Source organism: Musca domestica, unplaced genomic scaffold (assembly GCF_030504385.1).
Source record: "Musca domestica strain aabys unplaced genomic scaffold, Musca_domestica.polishedcontigs.V.1.1 14, whole genome shotgun sequence".
NCBI lineage: Eukaryota > Metazoa > Arthropoda > Insecta > Diptera > Muscidae > Musca > Musca domestica.
Window position 1 is genome coordinate 675,373 of NW_026712192.1, and position 23,135 is coordinate 698,507.

At 33.6% G+C, this 23,135-nt stretch overlaps 1 protein-coding gene across 2 annotated transcripts in view; it reads left to right on the top strand.

Moving 5' to 3' along the window:
- The window catches only part of LOC101888198 (uncharacterized), a 303,808-nt gene that overhangs the window by 49,361 nt on the left and 231,312 nt on the right, over window positions 1–23,135 (top strand). The window lies entirely within an intron of this gene.

Genomic DNA, 23,135 nt, shown 5'->3' on the forward strand with positions numbered 1-23,135 from the left:
GACATCTTGTTCGATGTTGTTGTTGTGAGATGTTCAGACTTGTTTTCCACCTCTACATTTCCCGTGATAAAGACCATGAGAGGCGCCTGGTTTTTAATTTTATGTTAATAAAAATTTTAAATTTTTTGTGCTCGTATATGGTTGGCGCTACCTCATTTACCCATTGCAAGAGGGGAGGGGTCATAAAATACATTATTAATTGAAAAACTGTTAGTTTTAATAAAAAAAATACATCATTAAGGTAAAGCTTTGGATATTAGGGTTGCCTGAAAAAAAAAAAAACACTATTTTATATATATTTTTACACTGTGCAAAACAAAGAAGTAATTATGGGGAAAATCCGGCAGATTATGAAAGCAAGGCTAAAAACAGGAGACACGTACATAAATTTACATCGAAAAGTAACCAAAATAAAGAAGCGAAGGCCCCTCCTCTTCCACACTTTTGGACATTTTCGGATTAAGATTCCTTGGAATCCGTGCATTTTAGGAATATAGTGTCTTCGACAATATTGGATAGAACAAATAAAAAAAAATTAAGTTCGACCGGGCCAAACTTTTAATACCCTCCACCTTAGGGTAAAGGAAATAGTAGAGCTCATTATGACCCTCAAATACAAATTTTTAGACATATTCATGGGAAAATGTGCCAAACATCATCAAAATACCAAATATCGGGAAATACGGCTATATGGGGCTATACATGCAATGTTTCGCCACCGGAGCTAGAACCCAATATGACCTACAAATACCAATTTTTAGATAAATCCTTAAAAAATGTGACACAAATCATCAAAATACCGAATATCGGGAGGTATCGTTATATGGGGACTATACCAAAACGTGGACCTATACATACAATGTTTCGCCACACAAACTAGGACCCATTATGTCCAACAAATACCAATTTTCAGACAACTCAGTGCAAAAATGTGGCAAATCAAAATACCGAATATGGGAATGTATCGTTGCATGGGGGCTATACCAAAGCGTTGACCTATACATACAATGACTCGCCACACAAACTATGACCCATTATAACCTACAAATACCAAATTACAGACAAATCCGTGGAAAAAAATGTGGCAAAAATCATCAAAATACCGAATATCGGGTGGTACCATTATATGGGGACTATCCCGAAACGTGGACCGATATATCTCATTTTCATTACCAACCATCCTAGACACAATACAAATTGCTCTGCTAAATTTTGGCGATCTACGTCAAACTTTTCAAGGACTGATAATCGTTGATTTTTTAAAGAATATTTTTTCAAGGATTAAAAATCGTCGATTTTTAAAGAATGTTTTTCAAGGATAAGTATTTCTGGAGTTTTGAAAAAAATATATTAAAGGACTTCAAGGATCAATATTCGCCGATTTTTGCAACAACATTTTCTCAAGGATCAATAATCGTGAATTTTTTAAAGAATATTTTTTTCAAGGATACGTAGTTGAGGATTTTCTAAAGAATATTTTTCAATGGTAAGTAATTCGAATTTTTTTAAAAAATATTTAAGGACCTCTACGATTAATAATCGTGGATTTTTCAAAGAATATATTTTTCAAGGGACAAATAAATAATCATGGGTTTTTAAAGAATTTAAAGAGTTTTTTTCAAGGACTAATAATCGTGTATTCTTTAAAAAAATATTTTTTCCTGGACCAATAATCGTAGGTTTTTTAAAGAACATTTTCTCAAGGATACGTAATTGAGGATTTTCTAAAGAATATTTTTCAATGATAAGTAATTGAGAATTTTTCAAAAAATATTTAAGAACCTCAAGGAGCAATAATCATGGAATTTTTGAACAAAATTTTTTAAAAATATCAATAATCGTGAATTTTTTAAATAATATAGTTTCAAGGATCAATAACCGTGGATTTATTAAAAGAATATATTTTCAAGGACTATTTTTTTCCAATAACTGATAACCTTGGATATTTTTAAAGAATATTTTTTTAAGGATCAACAATTGTGGATTCTTTAAAGAGTTTTTTTCAAGGACGAATAATCGTGTATTCTTTAAAAAATATTTTTTTCAATGACCAATAATCGTGAATTTTTAAGAATATTTTTTCAAAGACACGTAATTGAGGATTTTCTAAAGAATAATTTTCAAGGATAAGTAATTCAGAAATTTTTTAAAAAAATATTTAAGGACCTCTAAGATCAATAATCGTGGATTTTTCAAAGAATATTTTTCCTAGGGCCAAATAAATAATCGTGGATTTTTTAAAGAATATTTTTTCAGGGACACGTAATTGAGGATTTTCTAAAGAATATTTTTCAATGATAAGTAATTCAGGATTTTTTAAAAAAAAAATATTTAAGGACATCTAAGATCAATAATCGTGGATATTTCAAAGAATATTTTTTCCAAGGGCCAAATAAATAATCGTGGATCTTTTAAAGAATATTTTTTCCAAGGGCCAAATAAATAATCGTAGATCTTTTAAAGAATATTTTTACAAGGATATGTTATTGAGGATATTCTAAAGAATATTTTTCAAGGATAAATAATTCAGGATTTTTTAAATTTTTTTGTTTTAAATATTTAAGGACCTTAAGGGTACATAGTTGAGGATTATCTAAAGAATATTTTTCAAGGATAAGTAATTCAGAATTTTTTAAAAAATATTTAAGAACCTCAAGTATAAATAATCGTGGATTTTTCAGAAAATATTTTTCAAGGACCAATAATCGTTGATTTTTTATACATATTTTTCAAGGATACGTTATTGAGGATTTTCTAAAGAATATGTTTCAAGGATAAGTAATTCAGGATTTTAAAAAAAATATTTAAGCATCTCAAGAATCAATAATCGTGGATTTATTAAAAGAATGTTTTTTCAAGGACTAATAATCGTGATTTTTTAAAAATTTTTTTATGGACGGAAAATTGTGGATATTTTTAAAGAATATTTTTTAAAGACCTATAATCTTGGTTTTTAAAGAATATTCCTTCAATGATCAATAGTCGCAAATATTTTCTCAAGGACCAATATCTTTGGATTTTTTTAAACTATATTTTTTTCAACGATCAATTATCCTGGATTTTTTAAAGAATATATTTCAAGGACTAATAATCGTGGACTTTTTAATGACTAATTGTTCAAGGACTAATGTTAGTGGATTTTTTAAAGAATATATTTTCAAGGACAAGTAATGGTGGATTATTTTTAACGAAATTTTTTTTAAGGATTTATAATCGTGGATTTTTAAACAATATATTTTCAAGGACAAATAATCGTGAATTTTATAAATATTTTTTCAAGGACCAATAATTGTTAATTATTTAGAAAATATTTTTTCTAGGACCAAAAACACTGGATTTTTTAATATTTATAATATTTTTAAATAATATATATTAATATTTTTTCAAGAATATGTAATTAAAGATTTTTTAAAGAATATTTTTCAAGGATAAGGAATATAGTATTTTTTTTAAATATTTAAAGGCCTCAAGGATCAATAATCGTGGATTTTTTGAACAACATTTTTTCAAGGATCAGTGGATCAATAATTGTGGTTTTATTAAAAGAATATTTTTTGAAGGACTAATAATGGTTATTTTTTAAAAGAATTTTTTAATGGACTGAGAGTCGTGGATTTTTTTAAAGAATATTTTTTCGAGGTCTGATAACAGTGGATTTTTTTTAAGTTTTTTTTTAAGGATTTATTTGAAGAATATTTTTTTAGGACCAATGATCATGGATTTTTTAAGAATATTTTTAAGGACAAATCGTGGATTCTTTAAAGAATATTTTTTCAAAGACCAATAATTGTGGATCTTTTAAAAAATATTTTTAAGAACCAATAATCGTGGACTATTAAAAAACATTGGCTAAGGACCAATAATCGTGGATTCTTTGAAAAATATTTTTTCCAAGAACCAACAATTGTGAATTTTTAAACAATATTTTTTTAAGAACCAAAAATAGTAAATTTTTTAAAAAAAATTTTAAGGACCATAATCCTGGATTCTTTAAAAAATATTTTTTCCTTGGAATCCATGCATTTTAGGTATATAGCTTTTTTGGCAGTATTACAGATAAAAACACAAGGTTTATTTTAGTCGAACATTCTAACCCTTAAGAGAGGGACCCAAAATCCGTGGATTTTTTTAATATTATTTTAAAAGCCTTTGTGGATTTTTTTAAAAATATTTTTTTCAAGGACCAAAATCCTAAATTTTTTAGAAAATATTTTTCTAGGTTGAACCTTTCAGAAATCGCGAATTTTTAAGAATATTTTTACAAAGATTAATTATCCGTGGATTAAAAAAAAATATATATATTTTTTGGCGAGCCGCTTCATTGAGCTTTTTTGATATAGTTAAAAACACTCTTAAAATGGGATCGTAACAAGTCAAACTTTTCTACAAAATTATTTGCCATCAAATTCTACTATAGGTCGTGAAGTATACCAAAAGCCTTAATCTTAACGAGACGCTAGGAATTCATAAGTACATACATTTGAGGGTTAAAGCTGTACTTTTTGTGTGTCAATGCGAAAATCTCCTACAAATCACCATTCTGGAAGGACGATGTCAAGGTCATGAATACTTCACATAAAATTTCATTATAAGTCCCAGGGAGAATAAATCTCGGTTTTTTATTACAAAGAGCGTAAGAATTAAGTTTTTCAATAATTACGTGGAAAAAAATAGCAGATTATGAAAGTAGAGTTAAAAAGCAAAGATAAACCCAAAATAGTGGGCCTTTTGGTACTTTTTTCAAAATATGGTTAAAAACTCCCTCATAATGGGTTAGTAGAATGCCAATTTATTCTAAAAAATGATTTGTCATAAATTCCTACTATAGGTCCTAAAATATACCAAAAGTCTAAATCTTAACTAAACGCCAGGAATTCATAAATAAATAAATTTGAGGGTTAAAGCCATTTTAACCCGTTGTGGGGAGGTACCAGAAGAGATGGGTCGACACCTATCATTTTCACACCAAATCTTGTGTTTGTAAAAAAATTAGAATGTGTGAAGTTCAGAAAGAATCAGATGCATATTTAGCATTTTTTGAGCGTTTTAGTTAGGAATAGGAATTTTGACCCTATGTGAGGGAGGTGCTAGAAGGAAGAGGTTTATATATCCCATCTTTCCACCGGACCTTGCTTTGGTAGAAATATTAAAATGTGTGAAAGTTGAAGAGAACCTGAAGCTTATGTCACCTCATAAACGTTTCGCTTATTTAAAAATATTGACCCTATGTGGGGGAGGTGCCAGAAGGAGGACTTTGATATATCCTATCTTCCCATTGAACCTTGCTTTGCTGGAAATATATTAGGATGTGTGAAATTTCAAGAGAATCGGATGCTTATTTCCCTTTTTATGAGCATTTTGGTTATTCAGAATGTTTTGCCTTTTGTGGGGGAGGTGCCAGAGGGAGTAAACCGATATATGCCATGTTAGCAACAGACTTTGGTAAAAATATTAGGATGTGAAATGATTCGAATGTATATTTCGCATTTTATGAGAGCTATAATTAAATTAAAAATAATGCCCCTTGCAAGGGAGGTATCCGCGGGAGTGGACCAATATCAATCATCTGCATAGGGTAATTACCAATATTTTTTTAAATATAAGTAGACTTCAGAATTAACCCGTTGAGGTTTTCAATATTTTCATTTTTCTTCTTCTGAGATTTTCTCCATTTTCCACAAAGAGAAAACCTATAATAAGAGAAACCATACAACCACCCATTTGGAATTCAAACAGTCAAGACCTTCTATTATTAGTTCTGATGTCGATTTCTTTCATTTTTCAACATTTCCACATGCATCTCTTTGTGATTATTTATTTATTTATTTATGCATGCACTTATATGTTTCATGTTCATCACAATTCCCACGCGTTCTGTGCTATTTTCTTTTCACGGCAATGTTCTTTGGCGGAGAGTAACAACAACAGCTCAATTTGCGTTTTTTTTTCTTCTCTATTTGCAATTGCATGCAGCATGCCATCAGCCATGCTCGATGCTAGTGGCAACATTCATTCACTTGTTGCACGGCATAATGTGGCTGACAGTGTGTGACGTCGTGTTGCTGCTGATGTTGTCGTGTAGTTCTTGTTGCAATTGTCTTAAATTGAGAAGCAGGAAAATTGTTGTTTACCTCATTTTCACGTTTAAATTTAGAATGGGTGTTGAGAAGTTTTTATTTTATTTATTTTTTTTTTTTGAGATGAAACTTCAGAGTGAGGAAGGGGGATAAACTCTCTTTTTTCCCCGACATGTATGTCATGTGAGCGTATGAAATGTATAATTAGCCTGAAGTTTTTGTGCCGGTGTTTTGTAGTAATAACAAAATTCGATTTGGATAATTTTTGGAAAATGGAAAATTTGCCTTTGAGACGGGAAGAAAGGGGGGAATCAAGAATGGAAATTGTTAAGAAAAACTTTTTGAAGTGAAGAGATTTTTGACATCTTCCACAAATCTACTCTAACAAGTTAAAACGTATCAGTCGTTTTATCCGATAGATTTGTACCCTCAGTCAATGTTCTACGATTTAAATATATTTTGACTTCTGTTATGATTATTCAAATTGTTGACCCTTTATGGAGTAGGTTCCGAAGGAATGAGCCAATATCACCCATTTCGTATCGGACCTGAATACATATGATACAAAGTTTATATCCAATTTTATGAGAATTCATAAATTTCGATAAATTTCATATTCATCTCAGGTTTCTGGTTGAGAGAAAAATTGAGATATAGGAAGTTGTAAAGAATCACTGACTTGTATCGCAGATTATGACAAATAGAAGTATTGAAAGTTGTGACCCTTTGTGGGTGAGGTACCAGAGGTGGTTCGCAGATATATAGCATCTTCACAGCGGATTTTGTAATAGCAAAAATGCTTGTAAATGTGAAATTTGAGGAGAGTTGGATGCTTATTTCGCTCTCTTTGAGCGTTTGATTTTTCAAAATCTTGAACCCTATGTGGAGGAGGTATCAGAAGAAATTGCCCGATCTCTATCATCTTTATAACAGATATTGTGTTGATGGAAATATTGAGATGTACCAAGCCTGAATGGAATCGGATGTTAATTTCGCGTTTTATAATCTTCATGGTTATTCAAAATTTTGACCCGTTGGGGAGGAGGTACCAGAGGGAATGAGTCGATGTAGGAAATTTGAAGAGAAACGGATGCTTATTTCGGATTTTATGCTCGTTTTGGTTATTCAACATGTTGACCCTTTGTGGGGGAGGTACCAGCAGGAATGACCCGATCTCTACCATATTTGCAACAGATTTTTTGTTGGTAGAAATATTGAGATGCGTTAAGTTTGAATGGAATCGGATGTTAATTTCGCGTTTTATGATCTTCATGGTTATTCAAAATTTTGACCTGTTGTGGGGGAGGTACGAGAAGGGATAGACTAATTTATCCCATCTTCACAGCAGAGCTTGTGTTACCAGAAATATTGAGATTTGTGAAGTTTGAAGAGAACCGGATGCTTATTCCGAATTTTATATTCGTTTTGGTTATTCAAAATGTCAACCGTTTGTGGGGGAGGTACCATCAGGAATGATCCGATCTCTACCATATTTGTAACAGATTTTTTGTTGATAGAAATATTGAGATGCGTTAAGTTTGAATGGAATCGGATGTTAATTTCGCGTTTCATAATCTTTATGGTTATTCAAAATTTTGACCCGTTGTGGGGGAGGTACCAGAAGGAGTGGACCGATATATCCCATCTTTATAGCAGATCTTGTGTAAGTGGAAATAGTGGTATGTGTGAAATATGAAGAAAACCGGATGCTTATTTCGGATTTTATGCTCGTTTTGGTTATTCAAAAATTTGACCCTTTGTGGGGGAGGTACCAGCAGGAATGACCCGATCTCTACCATATTTGCAACAGATTTTTTGTTGGTAGAAATATTGAGATATGTCAAGTTTGAATGGAATCCGATGTTATTTTCGCGTTTTATAATCTTCATGGTTATTCAAAATTTTGACCCGTTGTGGGGGAGGTACGAGAAGGATTAGACCAATTTATCCCATCTTCACAACAGAGCTTGTGTTACCAGAAATATTGAAATTTGTTACGATTGAAGAGAACCATTTGCTTATTTCGGATTTATGCTCGTTTTGGTTATTTAAAACATAAGCCTTTGTGTGTGTGTGTGTGGGGGGGGGGGGGGGTCTGGTACCAGAAGGAATGGTCCATCTCTACCATCTTTATAACAGATCTTGCGTTGATGGAAATATTGAGATGCGTCAAGTTTTAATGGAATCGGATGTTAATTTAGCGTTTCATAATTTTCGTAGTTATTCAAAATTTTGACCCGTTGTAAGGGGAGGTACGAGAAGGGTTAGACCATTTAATCCCGTTTTCACATCAGATCTTGCGTTGAAAGAAATATTGAGATGTGCCGAATTTGAAAGGCATTGCTTGCTTATTTAGCGCTTTACGAGCTTCATAAATATTCAAAATGGTGACCCGTTGTAGGGGAGGTACCAGAAGGAGAGGACCGATATATTCCATCTTCACAGCAGATCTTGTTTTATCAGAAATATTGTGATGTGTGAAATTTGAACACAATCGGACTCTTATTTCCCATGCTATAAGATTTATAATTATTCCAAATTTCGGCCCTTTGCGGGGGAGTTTCTTGGTGGGGTGGGCCGATATTGTTCATTTTTGTACCTGACATAACACTGATATAAATATTCGGATTGGCGAAGTTTGTACAAAATTGGATGATCTTTTTGCGTTCTCTACGGTAATACTTTTCTGTGTAAATGTTGAGCTTTTGTGCGGGAGGTAGCAAAATAAGTGCACCGACATTGCCCATCTCCGAACTCTATCTAAGTTTTGATAATAATATTACAATGTACCAAGTTTGGGCCAAATCGGATATACCCTGAGAGAGAGTTATCGGGCGCACCAGTCAGACATGCAGACAGACAGTGTGATGGACGTATTTCTCACATCGACTCCAAATGCCCGGAAACGGATTTTGTCCAAAGAAACGCGTAATTTCTGTGAGTTACGTTTCCACCGTATCAAATTACATATCTCCCTTGTGGCCATATGACTGAGAATACAAAAATTCAAATTCTACTCCATAAAGTTTCCAGATGTTCCACCCGTCTTTAAATAGAACCAGTATTTTTTTTTTCAATTTTTTTTTTTTTATTTTTTTTTTTTTCAATTTTTATTCAACTTTTTTTTTCTAAAAATCCAACATCCATTAGCTTTGATTGTTGCTTGTCATTGAATTGGACATCTTTTCGTAACGAAACTAAAAAACCTCATTGGTGTCATCAACACTTTAAAAAACCATCAACTATTTTAACAAGCTGTGACAGCTACATCTATCACCTCCTTCTAAACAACAACAGCAACAACAACGAATGACTACATTTTGTCATTTCCTTCTATAACAAGACACGAAACACGGCAGAAGAAATAATCAAAAAAGACAAGAAAATTAATTTCAAAACAGCCAGACAAGGCCTTAGGCATTTAAAACAAGCAGACACCCGCACTTGATGAACTCATGGCCATAAATATGGCAGAGAATGTACTGGGCCTAAGGGCCAAAAGTGGAGAAAAAAAAGGAAAAAGACAAAATATAACCAAAGAAGACGACAAAAAACGAACAGGAATGACAGATAAGCCAGCACTTAAAAATAATGAAACAAAATAATCATCAAAAAAAAAAAAAAAAAAAAATCTATCCCCAAATAAGTCCAACGACTTTGCGTTGGAAGCAAAACAATCCCCGTCTTGAGAACTTCTTTTGTTGAAAAAAAAAAACTTTAATTTTTGGAATTCTAAAGCTCTCGCTTCTTTCTTTGTGTCAAGTTTAAACCACCATATCAGCTAAAATAAGCCCTACAACACATTACCATAATGCGACTGCTTGATGCCCCCTCGAGTAATTCGAATGATTCATTTTTAAGGCTTTTGTTTTGATTTTGTCTCAAAATCATATTCCCATGAAACTATTACGTGTAAACTTTGTTTAATTCATTTATTTTCCTCCAACCGGTTGACGGATGAACAACGTCTTCTTCCGCATATGAAGACTTTTTTTCCTGTTGAATATATGTGACGCCAATGTAGGTATAAAGGGGGGAATTATATCGTCCAGTTTTAGAGTAGAATAAGAAATCATACTACCTAGTCTCCTTAGTCCCAGAACTGAGATTTTTGAGGAAACTGAAATGTTTATACCCTCAGTCTTGTGGATACAGAGGGTTTGTATCAGTTAATACGTTCCTCGTCGAAATTACAGTTTTAGACCCTAGGTCTCCTTGGATCAAATCTGTTTTAGGTCGATCTAGGATCGTCCGTCAGGCTGCCTGGTTGGTACGACGATAATTCTCGAGGAGAATAGCCGATTTGATCCAAACTTGGTAGTTTGTTATTATACTCTTAGTCATATGGCTAGATGATCATGTAATATGAAGTAAAAATTTTAGACCCTAGGGCTCTTTGGACCAAATCCGTTTCAGGATATTTGGAGTAGATCTAGGAGTATACGTCCATGTGTCTCTCAGACTGGCTGGTGCGCACGATAACTCTCGACGAGAATATCCGATTTGGTTGATACATAATACAACGTGATAATTTTATCAAATTTCGACCCACCCCTTTTGGTACAGAAAACAAGTAAAAAAGCTGTAAGTTCGGCCGGGCCGAACTTTGAATACCCTCCACCATTTGGAACGAATTTAGCAATTCTCAAAAACAATAAAATCCGTTAAAAATTCTGTTAAAATCTTAAAAATACCGAATGTAGTTATTATATTAGGGTCTATATGACGACATGAACCTGCGTAGGTAACATTTGTCATAAGCCATTACAATATTCAAACGCGAAACTTAAAAAAAATCGGTTATAATGTCGATAAAATCAAAATACCGAATATCGGGAGGTAACGTTATATGGGGGCTATACGAAGACGTGGATCTGCACAGACAATTTTCTGTCGTAGGCTGTAGTATCCATTACGAACTTTAAATACCAAATTTGAAACAATTCTGAATTCTGACAAAAGAGAGATCTGTGCAAAATTGTATCTTCCTATCTTAATTTTTCCGAAGCGGATCGGAATATTTTACTTCGACGAATACTGAAAAAAATATTGGTTTGTGAAAAATTGAAAGGAAATCGAACATTTATTTTCAATTTTATGCCAATGTTAAGAATGTTGAACTTGTGTGGGGAAGGTACCAGAAGGTGTTGGCCGATAAATTCCACATTCACATCAGACCTCTGGTTGATAAAAAATGTTATGGCATTCCAAGTTTGAAATGGATCGTTAAATTTTTTTTTCGCAAGTTATGATAGATATATGTATTGAAAATTTAGACTCTTTGAGGGTGAGGTACCAGATGGGATGGACCCACCACAACAGATCTTTTCTCAATAAAAATAATGAGATGTGAAAAATTTGTTAATACAAATATAGGAACGTGTGAAAATTCAAGACATTCGGATGTTTATTTCGCATTTTATGAAAGATACCATAATTCAAAATGTTGACCCTTTGTGGGTGAGGTACCAGAAGGGATGGAGAGATACATCCCATCTTCACACCAGATTTTTCGATAATAAAGAAATTGAGATGTAAGAAATTCGGAACGAATCGAATGCTTATTTTGCATTTAGTGAGAGACATAATTATTCAAAAATTTCACCAGTTGTGGGGGAGGTACCAGAAGGGGTGGACCGATTTATCCCATCTTAACACCAGATTAATACAAATATAGGGATGTGTGCAAATCGAAGACATTCGGATTTTTATTTCGCATTATATGAAAGATATAATTATTGAAAATATTGACCCTTTGTGGGGAAGGTTCTTGATGTTATTGTCGTTTGTCGCACCTGATCTAGAACTGACAAAAATATTAAACTTTAAAAAGTTAGAGAAAAATCAAATGATCTTTTCTTATATTTTCTTTGAAAATTTCGACCTCTTGTGGGGAGGTACCCGAAGAAGTGGTCCTTCGTATATAATCTTCACAACAGATCTTGTGCTGCTAAATATTTGGATGTGTGCAATTTTAAGAAAATTGGATGCTAGATTCTCATTTTATAATCGTTTAGGTAATTCAAAAATTTGATCCTTTGTGGGGGAGGTACCATAAGAAGTGGACAGATACATGTCATTTTCACATCAGATTTTTTGCCGGTAAGAATATTAGGAAGTTTGTATTTTGAAGACAATCGCACTCTTTTTTCCCATTTTATCAGAGTTAGAATTATTCAAAATGTTGACCCTTTCTGAGGTAGGTCCTAGATGGAGAGGATCGATATTGTCCATTGTCACCCCCAATCTAGAACTGATGAAAATATTAGGATTTGCAAAGTTCGAGCAAAATCGGATGATCCTTTCTCTTTCTTAGAAGCAAAATATTTTCTTTGGTTATCTCGACCTTTTGTGGGAGAGGTATCAGAAGGAGTGGTCCTTCGTATTCCATATTCATACTACTTATTATGCTGGTAAAAATATTGGGATGTGTGAGATTTGAAGAGAATTGAATGCTCCATTCGCATTTTATAATCGTTTTGGTTATTCAAAAAAGTTTGACCCTTTATTGGAGAGGTTTCAGAAGGAGTGGACCGATATGTAACACCTTCACAACAGATCTTGTATTGAAAGAAATCGGATGCTAATTTCGCGATTTATGAGCTTTTTGAGTATGAAAAATGTTGACCCATTGTGGGGGAGTTACCAGAAGAAGTGGACCGATATATGCCATTTTCACACCAGATCTGGTGTTGGTAAAAATATAATTTTTTTTTGTAATTTGAGGACTTCCAGACTCTTATTTTAAATTTTATAAAATCTATAATTATTCCAAATTGTGAACCTCCTCGTGGGAGGTATTTCATGGAGTGGACTGATATTGCCCATTGTCGAACCTGATCTACAACTGATGCAAATATTAGGATTTGCAAAGTTAGAGCAAAATCGGATAAAATTTTCTCTTTCTATGAAGCAAAGGAATGATCCTTCGAAGGTGTGATCCTTCGAATTCCATCTTCATACTACATATTGTGCTGGTAAAGATATTGGGATGAGTGAGATTTGAATGCTCCATTCGTAATTTATAATCGTTTCGGTTATTCCAAAGTTTGGCCTTGTGTGGGGAAGGTACCGCAAAGAGTGGACCGATATATTCCACCTTCACAAAAGATCTTGTATTGAAAAAAAAAAATATTAGGATGTGCCGAGTTTGAAAGAAATCGGATGATCATTTCGCATTTTAGGAGCTTCATGAGTATTTAAAATGTTGACCCACTGTGGGGGAGGTACCATAAAAAGTGGAGGAATATACGTCATTTTCATACCAGACCCTGAGTTAATAAAAAATATTGTGTTGCGTAATTTGAAGACAATCGGACATTTACATCGCATTTTATAAGAGTTATAATTATTCAAAATTTTGACCCTTTGTAGGGGAGGTATTTGAAGGAGTGGAGCTATATAGTACTTGACCCAGCACTGATGCGAATATTAGGATTCGCAAAGTTCGAACAAAATCAGACTATCCTTTCTCTATCTGTGCAGTAAATTATTTTCTTTGAAAATCTTGACATTTTGCGTGGGAGGTACCAGAAGGAGTCGACTGACATTGCACATATCCGGACTCGATCTAAGTTTGACAATAATATTACGATGTACCAAGTTTGGACCATATCGGACTTTCACTTCGAGAATTATCGTGCGCACCAGCTAGACACTCAGACGGACAGAAGGACGGACATCCTTAAATCGATTCTAAAAGTCCTGAAACGGATTTGTTCCAAAGATTGATTCCGGCTCTTCCAATACATAAGTATTCTCTATAGCAAACTTACAATATATATAAGTCAACTATTGGGAGAAGCTTCTTATTGCCTTAAGTTCTAATTTTCTGTTTTTCCGAACAGAATTTCTGACCGAATTGACTGTTAACTGGAAGTTTTGGTCCTGATCGATGAGAATTCGATTTACAAAAATTGTTTAAAATCAGCCTAATTTATGGCAAATTTAGAGCAAAGAGAGGGTCAACTTCTTTGTGGTAAAAAGAGGCACTCTTTCTCTCTCTCTCTCTCTCTCTCTCTCTCTTGAAGACCGTATGGGCTATACGGAATATCACCCCAAATCATGGCAAATTTAGAGAAAAAATAGGGCCAACTTCTTCATTGTAAAAAGAGTCGATCTCTCTCTCTCTCTCTCTCTCTTGAAGAGCATATAAGCTATACGGAAAATTTCATTAAAAACGCAATTTTATGATTCCTTCAATGAGCTCCTTTATATGTCCACAACAAATCCCATCACACACACACATACATGTCCGTCCAACTGCCATGTCTTTCAAACCAGAATAATAAAAGTAGAATTTTATAGCATGTCCCTATCTTAAGACAGATCGTTGCAAGTGTAAGTGATGATGACTTGACATGAGAAAAACGACCTTTCTTTGGCTTCTCTTCGTCTTTTCGTTTTCTATTCTCCATCGTCTTCGCTTCTAAACATATTCGTGTTTTTGAGAAAAAAAAAACACATTGTCTCCATATTTAATATCCACTGTCAAGAGGGGTCTTCTTACTCACTACACCTGTAAGACATTTGCCGCAAATGGCCACTGTTATGGATATCGTTCATTTATTACAACGTTTAGCCTACATGACCGACCAAACGACCGAGCGACCGTCTGATTGTCCGACCAGCCTAGTGTCGTTGCCTCTCATTGTCTGCTTGGCGCATTAAATATTCTCAGTCGAGTTAGGTTCAATTAAAGAGAAGACAGGCCAATAGAGATTAGTTCACACGATAAGGTCGAAAATAAGACAAAGTTGGTTTTCCTCTTCCAGTTGTCTGCGATGATGGCAACTTGTTGCCAACTTGCTTGTAATATTAAGAAATGTAAAACAGGGGGGTTGTTATGGATATGGATGGTCTCGTAATCATTTCATGATGGATATCATGGCATCTATTCTTCTGAAATAAAAATTACCAAATATTTCAAAGAAGAATAAAATACGAAGTTTTACAACAAGCAGCGGCTGGGTTAATAAATCATGATTTATTTTGTAAATTGTGGGAAAGAGAGTTCTTTGTTTGTTTTATTTTTTTTGAGTAATTTTGTTCTAATTTTAATAATTTGTGGTTGTATCATTGTCAAGAAGTTTGCTGGTGATTGCGTTGACTAGCAACACGTTAATGACAAAAATATAGAAAAAAAGTTTGTGGCTTAAGTCTTTTGTTTGGATGGGATCAAATGGAAGTCTTTTTGAATAAAAAATTTAAAATTCACTTTTTGCCATTGAAAATGTGTTAAATATCCTCGGTTCTAACTTATGTAGTCCTTGAAAATATATTCTCTAAATATCAGTATTTATCGTTTAAATAGTTTTCAAAAAAATGCCACCAATTCTCATTAATTATATTTTTCTAACAAGTCCAACAGTATATAGTAATTAAGTATTTTGTCCTGCGCTATGGTTATTTAAACAGTTGACCTTTCATGGGTAAGGTTCCAAATGAGTGGGCTAATATTGTTCACTTCGCATCTGACATAAACCATATATAAATATTAGAACGTGCCCGATTTGCACTATTTCGAATACTTTATTCACTTTACATGAGATATGTTATAATTTTTGGTAAATTTTGAAAATCGAAAGTTTTCTTCCAATTTTATGCGAACTCAATCACAATCAAAATGTTAACCTCTTGTGGTGAGTGGGCCGATATATTCCATATTCACATTAAATCTCTGCTTGAGATAATATTTAGACATACCAATTTTAAAAGAATTGATGACATGTTTCAATTGTTAAGAGATATAAATATTGAAAATTGTGACCCTTTGTGTGGGAGGTACCAGAAGGAATGAACCGGTATATCCCACATTTACACTAGATCTTGTGTTAATGAAGATATTGGGATGTGCGAAATTTGAAGAGAATCGGACGGTCATTTCGCATTTTGGTAGAGATATAATTATTCAAAATTGTGACCCCTTTGTGGAGGAGGTACCATTAGCAGTGTACCCATGTATTCCAGATCTTGTGTTAAGAAATATATTGGGTTGTGTGAAACTTGAAGAGAATCGAATGCTCATTTCGCATTTTATGAGAGTTATAATTTATCAAAATATTGAGCCCTTTGTGGGGAGGTACCAGAAGATGTGGAGCGATATATCCCGTCTTAATACCAGATATTGTGTTAATATAAATATTGAGATGTGAGAAATTTGAAGATAATCGGAGGACTTTTAGAGAGATTGGATACTTATTTCGCATTTTAAAAGCTTCATGGCTATTCAAAATTTTGAGGTAAAGGCGAGGTAATTTGGGGAGGTACTAGAAGGAGTGGTCCGTTCAATCCGTTTTTCACACCATATCTTGTGTTGACGGAAATATTGAGCGGCGGGAAATTTAAAATCAATCGGACTTTGATTCCACTTCCCTTAGGATTTAAAATTATTCAAAAAGTTGACCTTTTTGGGGGAGGTACCAGAGGGAGTGGACCGATGTTACCCATTTCCGAACTCGATGTAAGCTTAATAATAACATTTCGATGTACCAAGTTTGGATCATCCCCTCGAGAGTTATCTTGCACTTTAGCCAGACAGACGGATGGACACGCTAGATCGACCTTCGATTTCCTGAAATAGATTTGGTCTAAAACCGTTATTTCGATGATGCACCTTTTGACTGTATGAAATTATATATACCCTCTCTAGCCATATGGCTGAAGGTATAATAATCCTCATTTATAGCTCTTGATAGTCCTAGGCCAAAATATTCATTAAAAATCCATTATTAGTGGGCTGGTGGTCCATAGATTTTTTTTTAATATTTTTTAAGCTCAGGTAGTCTTTGAAAAAAAATATTAAGAAATTCATGTTTATAGCTCGGATAGTCTTCCGAAAAATATTCCTTAAAAATCCTCGGTTAGTGGTCTGCTAGTTTTAGAAAAATATTCTTTAGAAATCTAGGTTTGGTGTTCGGATGGTCTTAGGAAAAATATTCTTTAAAAATCCAGGTTTAGTGTTCGGATGGTCTTAGGAAAAATACTATTTAAATATTCATTTTTAGTGGTCTGCTGGTCCTTGGAATTTTTTTAAATCTACTTTTTGTGGTCTGCTGGTCCTTGGAATTTTCTTTTTAAAAACACTTTTAGTGATCTGCTAGTCCTTCCAAAAAATATTTTTTTTTGTAATAAACGTTTATAGCTCTTAATGTCCTAGGAATCCACGTTTACAGGTCTGATAGTCTTTGGAAAAATATTCCATAAAAGTCCACGTTTATTGCTCTGATAGTCCTTGGAAAAATAATCCTTAGAAATCCACGTTTATAGCACAGATAGTTCTTTGAAAACTATTCGTTAAAAATCCACGTTTATACGTTTATGGTCCCTGGAAGTCCTTGGAAAAATATTCTGGTGGTCCTTGGAAATAGCTCAGATGGTCCTTGGAAAAATATTCCTTAAAAACCCACGTTTATAGCTCTTGAAAAATATTCATTAAAAATCCACGTTTATAGCTCTTGAAAAATATCCCTTAAAAATCCACGTTTATAGCTCTGAGACTCCTTGGAAAAATAGTCCTTAAAAATCCACGTTTATAGCTCTGATAGTCCTTGGAAAAATATTCCTAAAAAATCCACGTTTGGTAATCTGATAGTCCTTGGAAACAGCTCTGATAGTCCTTGGAAAAATATTCCTTAAAAATCCACGTTTGGTAATCTTATAGTCCTTGGAAAAATATTTCTTAAATATCCACATTTGATAATCTTATAATCCTTGGAAACAGCTCTGATAGTCCTTGGAGAAATATTCCTTAAAAATCCCCGTTTGGTGATCTTATAGTCCTTCGAAACACCTTTGACATTACTTTAAAAAATATGCCTTAAAAATCTACATTTATAGCTCTGATAGTTCTTGGTAAAATATTCTTTTAGAACACGCTTATAACTTTGATAGTCCTTGGGAAAATATTCCTCAAAAATCACGTTTATAGTGCTTAGAGAGATATTCCTTATAAACCCATGTGTATGACTCCGATAGTCCTTGACATCTTTTATTAAAAATCCATGTTTGGTGATCTGCTGTTCTTAAGAGAATATTCTTTAAACATCCACGTTGAGTAGTTTTATAGTCCTTGAAAATATTCTTTCAAAATGAGATTTGCAGCTCTGGCTGGAATTCCTTGGAAAAATATTGTTAAAAAATACACCGTCTGCTAATTCTTGGAGAAAATTCTTTAAAAATCTATATTTATGGCGCCGATAGTCCTTTGAAAAGTATTTCTTAAAAACCTATGTTTAGTTATCTGCTAGTCCTTGGAAAAAGTCCTTCCTGCTAATCATTGGACAAATATTCTTTAAAAATTCATGTTAATCGTCGGCTGGTCCTTGGAAAATATTTTTTTCACCAAGTCCTTGGCAAATGTTCTCTAAAAATCCGTTTACAGTGGTCTGCTGGTCCTTTGAAAAAATTATGGGAAAATCCACGTTTGTAGCTCTGATCGTCCTTGAAAAATATTGTTTAAAAATACACATTTATTGGTCTGTTAGTCCTTCGAAAAATATTCTTGAAGAATCCACGTTTGTTGTTCTGACAGCCTTTGAAAAATATTCTTTAAAATCCCACGTTTTATGGTTCTAATACCCCTTAAAAAATATCCTTGGAAATCCCATTTCAATTTATTGTGGCTTTTACATCTCCGAACATTATTTATTTTCCGTTCACACAGCTTAGTTCTATTAAATTACTTTAATTTTTTTCAGGCCAACTCGTGTATTAAACCATTTAGGAATATTTAATAGTTTGTGGTCATGCCTTTTAAGTGTACAAATTACCATCCCTTCTCTTGCTCTCCCTTTAGTTTTTTTTTTTTTTTTTTTTTTTTTTTTTTTTTGAAACTTCTTGGGTAATAAAATCCCATATCGCCCATGGCAATCTTAAAGACAAAAACATCTACAAAATATTCTCATCAATTTGCTGCCTAAGGAAATAGGAAATTTAATTCAGACAATGTAAATACAAAACTGGAGTTTCCCCTCATCGTTGAGGGAGATGTTAAGAGAGAGATATGAGCGAATAAATTAACAAGACAATCTAAAAGGAAGATAGATAGGAAGGAAGGAAGTAAATGAAGCTAAGTTAAGTAGTTTCGCTTTAGAAAAAGAAAAATAAAATTGAAAATGGAAGTTCTCTGAAGAATATCTTAACAATATTTTTCCTTCCTTCCTTCCGGACTTCAACTAATCTGTTGAGGATGCCATTTTATGTGCATAGTTCTAAAAGGGTTTCCATGGGATATTTTTATATTTTCTATGGTGGGAATTTTTTCAGATTTATGAATTTTTTATTGATTCTATTCTATTGCCAATGATGATGTTCTTGTTATGAATTTATTATGAATAAAATCGCCAACATTCTCATGATATCATTTTTCTTTGCAAAAACTTAAATTTCAAATGCTTCTCGCAAAGGCAAAAGTAACACTTGTGGCGCTTCATCAACACCATCATCCATTTGATCGCAGGGTGCATACACATATCCATATGCCAGCCATTGGTAAAGGGGAAGTAATCATTTAGCTCATGTCCAAAGTGTTAAAGCCTTCGGTGTAATGCATTTGAATGGTTATGGCTGACTGCCGCCGGTGGGAATTTTCTTTGTTGCCACTTCTCCATCTTCTTTCTTCATTACACCTTCTTCTCATTAATATTCTTCTCCTCGCGATTTGAAGAAAACATACATCGTCTACATTCATGCTTCGTTGAGTATTTGAAGTGTTAGGGAATGGTGTTTAATACCCCCCTTTGTTTTTGGGCTCCGAACGTCGTTAGACATTTTCCAGACAATTTTCATTTTCCACATTTTCCAATTAAAACCAGAAGAGAGAAAAAAAATTGGAAAAACAACAAAAGGGCCTGGTGTGAAATAATTACCCAGCCAGCCATTGATTGTGGTGTCTGATGTTTTTGGACATCAATTGAATATTGTTAACACGTTCGTGTCTTAAGTCTTTTGTTTGACTCGTTACAAAATAACAATTCAATTGTTTGTTTTAGTGGCTGTTTACATCATCCTAGTTCAATTGATTTTTTATTGGATTTATTTAAAATCGGAGGTGTTTGTTAGGTGTTAGTTTTGTGGCGATCGTGTGTTTTGAATATTAATAAGGTTAAGGACTCGAAAAGGGTTTTTTATTAAGACATCAAAGAGTTTGTTATAGACATCGAAGTATCTATTGGAATATTTAAGTAATTCAATTTAGTTTTTGAATTGATTGTTGTTAACATGGTTTTCATTGTCTACACAAGTTATAGAACAGGGCAACAATACCATTTATGATAGGCTAGAAAACTACCAAAATATCTGGATTGCTAGTTCTGATATTTGCTTAAGAAATGTTTCTAATAGCCATTTGCTCCGTTGGTCCTTGAGAAAATATTCAATAAAATACTCTCTATTCTCTTTAATCTTTGGAAAAATCATGATTAACCAGTAAAGAAAGTCCTAAAGCCGATTTTATGATACCCTATACCACTTTGCTAATTTAGTAGAGCTCCGCATAACAATTAAAAGTTTTTATGGGAGAATTCAATCATACACGCCATGATTATAATTATAATTTATAGTTCAAAGGATTAAATGTGCCGACGCATTTGTATCTTTTTTTGAAAACAGAAACATCACATCAGAAATGGTTCGAAAAGTAAAGAAGCAATTTGATCGAAACCGGCTTGCAGTGGCCGAAAATTGAAATATTCCATTCGAAATTCCAAAAAGTGCAGGAACTTACACCGCAACAGAAAGAAAATAGACTCAAAATAGCTAAAGAGTTGTTTCGCTTGGCCGAAAGTGGTGAACTGCCGATTTTGGTTTTCTTCGCTGAGAAAATATTCGTTTTCCAGCAGTTTGTAAACAAACAAAAAGAACGTGTTTACTTGCAAAAGAGGTCTGAGGAGCTGAAAATGTGCACCATCGGTTGGCCACCAGAACTCAAGCGCCGGCCATGGTGATGGTGTGGGTTGCCATAACAGCCGATGGTCGCTCTGCGCTCGTATTAATCGACCGTGGCATCAGAATAAATGCCGAATATTATCGCGAAAATATTCTGGAGCGTGTATTAAAGCTTTGGGCACGCAAACATTTCGGCCGCTGACCTTGGACATTCCAAGAGGACTCAGCCCCAATCGCACTCAGCACGCGCCACCCAAGAATGGTCCAAATGACAAACTGAGGTTCCTCGCTTAATTTCCAGCGCACAATAGCCAAAATCTCCGGATACCAATCCGTTGGACTGTTGTATCTGGAGTATTTTGGAAAGCAAGGTTGGCACTAAAAAATACCAAAGCGTCGATCACCTTAAGCAAGCGCTTCGCCGGGAATGGACCAAAATACCGCAGACCAACATTCGGGCAGCGTGTGTCGGTGTCATTGGCCGTTTGAAGGCCATAATTCGTGCCAAAGGTGACCAATTCGAGCAAATCTAAACTTATTCTATAATTTGCTATTTCCGACATATTTTGCTTTCATTCAATAAAATTGAAAAAATAAAATTAAATTAAAAATTATGGCGTTTAACTTTGTTGCAGTTTTTTTTATCTCACACTGTAAATCCACATTTATTGGTCCTTGGAAAAGTATTCGTTTAGAAATCTACGAGTATTGGTCCTTGAAAGAATTTTCTCTAGAAATACACGATTTTCGTTCCTTGAATAAATTATTTTTCTCACAATTCTCAATTATAGGTCCCTAAGAGGGTATTTTTAAAAATTCCACAATTTTTGGTTCTTAAAAATATATTCCCTAAATCTACCAGTATTTGTTGGTTTGTCCTCGAGAGCTTGAGGACTTTCGGTATTAAAAAAATATTCTTAAAAACATTTATAATTATTGTTTTTGTTTTAATATTCTATAGGAATCTCTGATTTTCGGTCCTTGAAAAAATAATTTTTTTAATCCACGAATATATGTCTCTAAACTGGTGATTTTTTTTCTAAATTCCACGATTTTTGGTCCTTCAAATCTATTCCTCAAATCTACAATTATTAGTTGATTTATTTTCGAAAGACATTTTCTCAAAATTTTTCAATTTTTGGTCCCTGAAAAAAATACGATTATTTTTTTGTCTTTAACTAACTATATCTTCGCTTAAATATTATTAAATTAATTTGATTTTGTAAGCTCTTCATAATTCATTTCAGCAAATCCCATATGTTTAAATTTTTTTCCGTGCAAGACATTTCCGTTGCTCTAAATTCCAAACTTTTGCCTATTGAACATTTTGCCATGAACATCTTGTCGAACGTCATTCCGTGTCGGTCTTGGGTGTTAGAAGCTTGTTAACATTGATTTATTTGGAGCAATGTAAATGAGCAGCTACAAAAACTCCAAAACCCATACACACACATACATCTTTTTGCACATAAAATTAATTAACAACAACATGATTCGACTCAAAACACCTATGAAATGTTTTGGAAAAACAATTGTTATTTCAGACACGTTCATTACTCAAATCTTCCATTTCCGTGCCGAGACTTCCTTTGCGGAGGCGAATCATTAAGACTAGTGAAATTTTTAGGTTTGTGGAATTTCATTAATTCACCCTCTTTCAATCTCGTGACAAAAACAAAATTCCTCAACACCTCTGTGAATGGGCTTCTTCGAATAAATTAACAATTAAAAACATGCTAGATCGTCTTCTTCATCTTTTTCTTGACAATTTATAAACTAGTTCAATCAAAGCCAAGCTGGCTACTGATTTATTGAGAATTTCTCTGAAATCGCATGGAAACGTGACGGCGAGTATTGCAATGACATGAGGGTAATATAACATAATCACGATTGCAAAAACAACAACAAAACAAAAAGAGCGAAAGGTGTTGGTAAGGAAATTGACAGCTAAACATGTAGATCAATCAATTGTTGCTGTTGCTGCTTGATTTACTTGTACATCGCTCCGGCGACGTCGATGCATGTCAATCAAGTTCGTGTCTTAAGTCATTTGTTTAGTTTCTCGTTATGGGAAGTTAATTTGCCTTGGTGTTGTTTTCATTGTCGTATCAAAGAATTTGAAATCGATATTAATTTTCGTGCAATTGTTTAGAATTTTCCATGGAAATATGG